The following is a 6596-nucleotide window of genomic DNA, read 5'->3' on the forward strand; positions in this document are numbered from 1 at the left end:
AGCAGGGCACAGGGAGATTGCCCAGGGGGAGAGATGGGAAGGGGCTTTATAGTGGAGCTATGAGAGGGATTCCGGGAGAGGTGACTGAGCAGGGGCAATGATGAAAGACGGTAGGGGAAGGAGGGAGGGGGCCCCTGGATGATGGTACAGGGTCAAGGATAGGTAGGAGCTGGCAAATCCTGGGGCTTGAATACCAGGATGAGGAGTTGGACCCTAGCTAGGAGGCAGGAGTGTCCTTGGGCAGGTGAGGAGGGGGGAGCAGGATTTCTGCACGTTAGCCCATTGGGGGATGAACAGTGGGAGAGGCTGGTTTGCCAACTTAGTCCTAGACTCAAACTCGGAAGTGGCCTAGAGGGCCCTCCTACATTCACCTTCACCCCTACCCCCCACCCCCGCTTCCCTGCAGCTCCGGTGCCCCATGCCCTGGAGACGCAGCCTGCTCCAGGTCCCAGCTCTCCAACCCACAGGGAGTGCTCCCTTGGAGGAGGATCTTGTTCCTGCTGAACCAAAGTGCACCTTCTCCTCCGTGATCCAAACTCTGCCTCCCCACCGGGCACGGACCCATGGCTCCCCCGGACAGGTGTGAGGGTCCCTGCAGGGTCTGTGTCTGTGCTGCGACGTCAGATCCCCAGACAGCTGGTCCTCCCAAGATGGCACCTGGGTTCCCACAAGCCCTTCCCCCAGGTGAGGGCACTAGCACCCTCCGTGGCTCCCAGGGCTTTGCTGCTGCAGCTACCCAGTCCTGACTCACAAAATGACCGGGAAGTGACTGAGCAGTGCTTCTGCGGCCACCACGGAGAGCAGCCGGTACCCCGGCTTCCTGCATCTCCATCCGTGTGGCTGGATCCCCTCTGCACTGCAGACCCTGTGCCCTGGTGGTTTGGGGCCTATGCCAGGCCAAGTGCAAGCCCCAACCCCACCCTGACAGGAGGAGAGGAGGTCTGGGCAGAGGCCAGGGGCAGGTGAGAGCTCTATCTGGCTGCCTCTGCCTCTGTCAGCTGAGCTGCAGACATCACTCCCAAACCCAAGGCTTCATCCTTCCTCCCTTGGTGATCTGCCCCTTGGAATAGTTCAGGGTGGCCTCTCAGGTGGGTTCAAACACAGAGCGTGTCATCATTCCGGCCCTACTGTTCCCTCCTGACAGCCACAGTGAGGTCACTCTACCTGCCAAGTGCCAAAGCAGGAATGTAGGCATGGAAGTAGGCGAGGCGCTGACAGCTGTCACTGCTGAACTGGGGGTCCAGAGAATGAGAACGTTGGAGAGGGTCTGCACAACCCTAAGGATGGCAGCCAAGCGCTGTTCCTAAGATGGTCCCAGGTTAAGATGAATTCAGGGGAGAATGAAAGAGGAGATGGCGTCCACCATCTGGGCCCCCCCCCCCCAAGGGATGTGGCACAAAAACCCAGCAGCAGGTGGTCAAGTGAGAAGCAGGCTCTTTCCAGTGCGGTCCCGCAAGGAAGCCCTCAGGCCTGTAGGACCCCGGAGAATCCACAGCCATGGGCACAGGTGGCAGCCGCGTTTTCAGGGGCTTCCTTTGCTCCTCTGCATGCATTTCAGGTGCCTGCTCTGTGTGCCAGGCCAGGCACACGGGGAGCTGGGCAGGCAGCCAGGCAGGTCCATCACATTGTGACGGACAGCCACAGAGGATGGGGGGCTGCAAATGCAAGGGGCAGGGAGAGGGACCCAGACCAGCAAGGCTGAAAGGGCCTGAGTACCGGACCAAGGGCTTTAGTGAGCAGAGCTAGTTTGAAATGGGAGCTGAAATGGGGTCAGGTTTGTGTGTTAGACAGATCATTCTGGGGCCAGGGTTAGGGGTGGGAGGATAGATGGGAAGGGAGAAAAATGAGGCCAGGGGTCCAGGGAGTCGGCAGCTAGTCTGGAGGAGGGACAAAGCTGGGCCAGGGCTGAAGAGGAAGAGAATGGTGATGGAGGAAAGACCAGGAAAGATGGGGGATCTCTGGCTGAGGCTTGGAGAGCAGCACGAACCCTGTTGGAGGCTCCACCTGAGAAGGGCTATGGAGAATGTGGAATTCAATAGAAGCGATAGGCATCTTGCTGTCTCCAGCAAGGACCTCCCAGGAACAGTCGGTCTCTGTCTAGCCCAGAACCACACCATCCAACACTTTGCTGTCAGATCTCCCAGCTCCTTCTTCGAATAAGAGATGGGATTAGGTATCCCCTACCTGAGCCACAGAGGATGACTTTGACTTCATCCGGAAGTCTCCAGATGAAGAGCTCAGAGCCATGGAGAGGTAAGCCACTGCCATTGATACACCCTGCTTCGGGGGGTAAGGGGAGAGAATGGGGTGGCCAGGTCCACAGTGAGGCTAGGTCTTGAGCTTGACCCAAGGGTGACTGGTCTCCGAGGGTTACAGGGTAAACCAGGGGTGCACGGTCTCCCTGGGAGGGTGCCCGGACCTGACCACATGAATGGGTTTCCCTTCCTCAACCCTCCAGCCAGACCAAGAAATGGGAATATGCTCAGCGTCCTGCTTCCAGTCATGAAGCTGAACTGGCTCGCAGGAGGTCACTGGCCTGGGATGGAGGTATGTGTGTGGGGGAGGGCGGAGTGTCACACCTGTGTCTGCCCGTCAAAACGCAAAGCCACGTATTTTAGGGCCCTGACGGTGAACAGCCCTCCAGAAATAGAATCGATGTTCCAGTAATGATTCAAACAAATAGACAGTTTCTTCTGGCAGGTGCTCCTAACTCAAGCTAGTCTGAGACCCTTTGGGGTAGAAATAAAACTGGGACTTAGAGGGGTTCTTACATGCTTAGTATTAAGAGACAATAAGGCAGCAGTAAATACAAATTTTGAGTAATAAATCTCAATCATTCTTCTGAAATATTTTAAAAATTGGGAAAATAAAGATGCATCTGGCCAAGCCGGGGCAGAGAGTTGCTGCAGGGCAGGAGTTCTTAATCTCTTTCATGCCTCAGACCTCTTGGCAGTCTGATGAAGCTTAGGGACCTCACTCAGGATGTTTTAAAACTCATGAAATAAGCCCTAGCCAGTTTGGCTCAGTGGATAGAGCATCGGCCTGTGGACCGAAAGGTCCCGGTTTTGATTCCAGTCAAGGTCACATGCTTCGCTTGCAGGCTCCTCCCCAGCTTGGGCCCTGGTTGGGGTGCGTGCAGAGGCAACCAATTGATGTGTCTCACATCGATATTTCTCTCTCTTTTCCTCTCTCTTCCATTCTCTGAAAATCAATGGAAAAAATATCCTCAGGTAAGGATTTAAAAAAAAAAAACTCATGAAATAAAATAATAGACTTGCATAGGAAACCTCTGTAAGTCAATCAAAATATTAAGTATAATAAAACCAATTAAAATGTATTTTCAAACTTGTGATGTGGTGATACATTCTGTATTAACACTTGAAATAACAACTTGAGCAGCAGCTCTAATAACTAGCATAATTTCAAAGAATGATGAGTGTAAATAACACTTCCATGTTTTTGCAACAACCAAGATGTAATGTGAAAATACCCCTGATTCCTATTCATGGCAAAGTGACAGGTACTTCTAATACTGCTGTGGTTTCTCTTTAAACAAGAGAAATACCATTTTTAGTAAGGGCTTAATTAAAAATAAAGATTCCACTCAAGTTAATGAACTTAGTGAATGGTTTGCCTCAGGTTAACAAGCCTGCTCTAAAGAGCGAGGGCACATGGCCTGTTTTTGGAATAGGATGTTCAGAAACAGCAGAGACAATGGTGTGATGCCCACTCTCCAAAAGCCTGCCTTAACTTGCAGCATAAATTAATCTCCTGAACTACTTTCACGTGATCAAGAATATTGATCTCAAAAACTAAACTGCACAAGGACCCAGCTTTTAGTGACGAGAGGAAGGTTGGGTGGTTCTGGAAAATTCTCTATTACTAACCTTATTCTCTCTATTTTTACTAGTTGGAGAGAACTCATCAAAAGGGGAAAAAATTAAAGGTTTTTATGCCCACGTGGATTTATGCATTATAACTTTCAACTTGGACTGCCAGTTAGAAAGATGTCTTGTAACTTTTTTGGGGAGGAGGGGGTAAAAATATATTTTATTGATTTTTCTTTCTTTTTTTTATTAAGGTATTATATGTGTACATATCTTACCATTGCCCCTCCACTTCCATACATGCCCTCACCCCCCAGAGTTTTGCATCCATTGGTTATGCTTATACGCATGCATACAAGTCCCTTCGGTTGATCTCTTATCTCCCCCATATTGCCTTAACCTTCCCGCTATAATTTGACAGTCTGCTTGTTGCTTTACTGTCTCTGTATCTATCTTTTTGTTCATCAGTTTATAATGTTGTTTATTATATTGTATTATCCATAAATGAGTGAGATCATGTGGTATTTTTCTTCCATTGACTGGCTTATTTCACTCAGCATAATGTTTTCCATTTCTATCCAGGTTGCTGCAAATGATAAGAATTCCTTCTTTTTTATGGCAGCATAGTATTCCATTGTGTATCTAGATGTACCATAGTTTTCTGATCCACTCATCTGCTGATGGGCACCTAGGCTGTTTCCAAATCTTAGCTATTGTAAATTGTGCTACTATGAACATAGGGGTGCATATATCTTCTCTGATTGGTTTTTCTAGTTTCTTAGGATATATTCCTGGGAGTGGGATTACTGGGTCAAATGGGAGTTCCATTTTCAATTTTTTAAGGAAACTCCATCTGTTCTCCACAGTGGTTGCACCAGTCTACATTCCCACCAGCAGTGCACGAAGCTTCCTTTTTCTCCGCATCCTCGCCAATACTTGTCATGTATTGATTTATTGATGATAGCCATTCTGACAGGTGTGAGATGGTACCGCATTGTCGTTTTGATTTGCATCTCTCGGATAATTAGTGACTTTGAGCATGTTTTCATGTGTCTCTTAGCTTTCTTTCTGTCTTTTTTCGAAAAGATTCTATTTAGGTCCATTGCCCATTTTTTTTATTGGGTCATTTATCTTCCTTTTATTAAGTTGTATAAGCTGCCTGTAGATGTTGGAGATAAAACTTTTATCAGTGATAACAATTGCAAATATGTCCTCCATATAGTGGGCTTTCTTGTTGTTTTGTTGATGGTTTCTTTTGCTGTAAAAAAGCTTTTTATTTTTATATAGTCCCACTTGTTTATTTTCTCTTTAGCTTTCATTGCCTTAGGGGCAGTATCAGTGAAGAAGTTCTTTTGGCATATGTCTGAGATTTGGCTGCCTGTGGATTCCTCTAGTATTTTTATGGTTTCCCATCTTATGTTTAAGTCCTGTATCCATTTTGAGTTTATTTTTGTATATGTTGTCAGTTGGTGATCTAATTTCAATTTTTTTGCATGTATCTGTCCAATTTTCCCAACACCATTTATTGAAGAGACTGTCTTGATTCCTCCTTTGTCAAATATTAATTGAGCATAGTGGTTTGGGTCAATATCTGGATTCTCTATTCTATTCCATTGATCTATATGTCTGTTCTTATGCCAGTACCAGGCTGTTTTGAGGACAGTGGCTTTGTAATACAACTTAAAATCTGGTATTGAGATCCCTCCTACTTTATTCTTCTTTCTCAGGATTGCTGTGGCTATTTGGGGTCTTTTTTTATTCCCGATGAATTTTTGGAGAGTTATTTCTAGGTCTGTGAAATATGCCATTATTTTATGTATTTTGTATTATGTATTTTAATGGGGAGTGCATTGAATCTATAGATTGCTTTGGGTAGTATGGACATTTTAATGATGTTGATTCTACCAATCCATGAACATGGTATGTTCTTCCGTCTGTTTACATCTTCCTCTATCTTTTTTTTTCCAGTGCCCTGTAGTTTTCCATGTAGAACTCCCATTTGACCCAGTAATCCCACTCCCAGGAGGTCTTTTACCTCCATAGTTAAGTTTATTCCTTGGTATCTTAATTTTTTTTGGTGTGATGGTAATTGGGATTGCTTTTTTAGTCTCTCTTTCTGTAAGTTCACTATTGGTTTATAGAAAGGCCATAGATACAAACTGTAAACCTACAGATTCAAGAAATTCGACAAATCTTAAGTGCAAGAAACATGAAGAAAAGTATATCAAGACACTTCAAAATCAAATTGCATGAAGTCATTAACAAAGAGAAAATCTTAAAAGCAGCCATAAGGAAAAATACATTAGATATGCAGGAACAGAAGTAAGTGGAAACAACCCCCATCCCCCAAGAGATGAATGGATAAACAAAATCTACACAATGGAATATTGTTCAGCCTTTTTAAACCCTGACACATGCTGCAACATGGATGAACCTTGAAACATTATGCTAAGTGAAATAAAGCAGACACAAAAATATATGATTCTGCTTGTATGAGGTGTCTAGACTAGGTAAAAGGCACAGAGACACAGTAGAATACCAAGCACTGGAGGGTAGGGGTGGAGAGGGAATGAGGAATTATTGTTTAATGGTTTATGTTGGGGATGATGTACAAGTTTTGAATATATATATAGTGGTGATGGGTACACACATTGGGAATATATTTAATGACACTGAATTGTACTTACAAATGGTTAAAATGATAGATATTATGTTATGTATATTCTACCACAATTCTTAAAAGGCAAAATAAGTTTTTTTCAGACATAT

Source organism: Pipistrellus kuhlii, unplaced genomic scaffold (assembly GCF_014108245.1).
Source record: "Pipistrellus kuhlii isolate mPipKuh1 unplaced genomic scaffold, mPipKuh1.p scaffold_m20_p_4, whole genome shotgun sequence".
Taxonomy (NCBI): Eukaryota; Metazoa; Chordata; class Mammalia; order Chiroptera; family Vespertilionidae; genus Pipistrellus; species Pipistrellus kuhlii.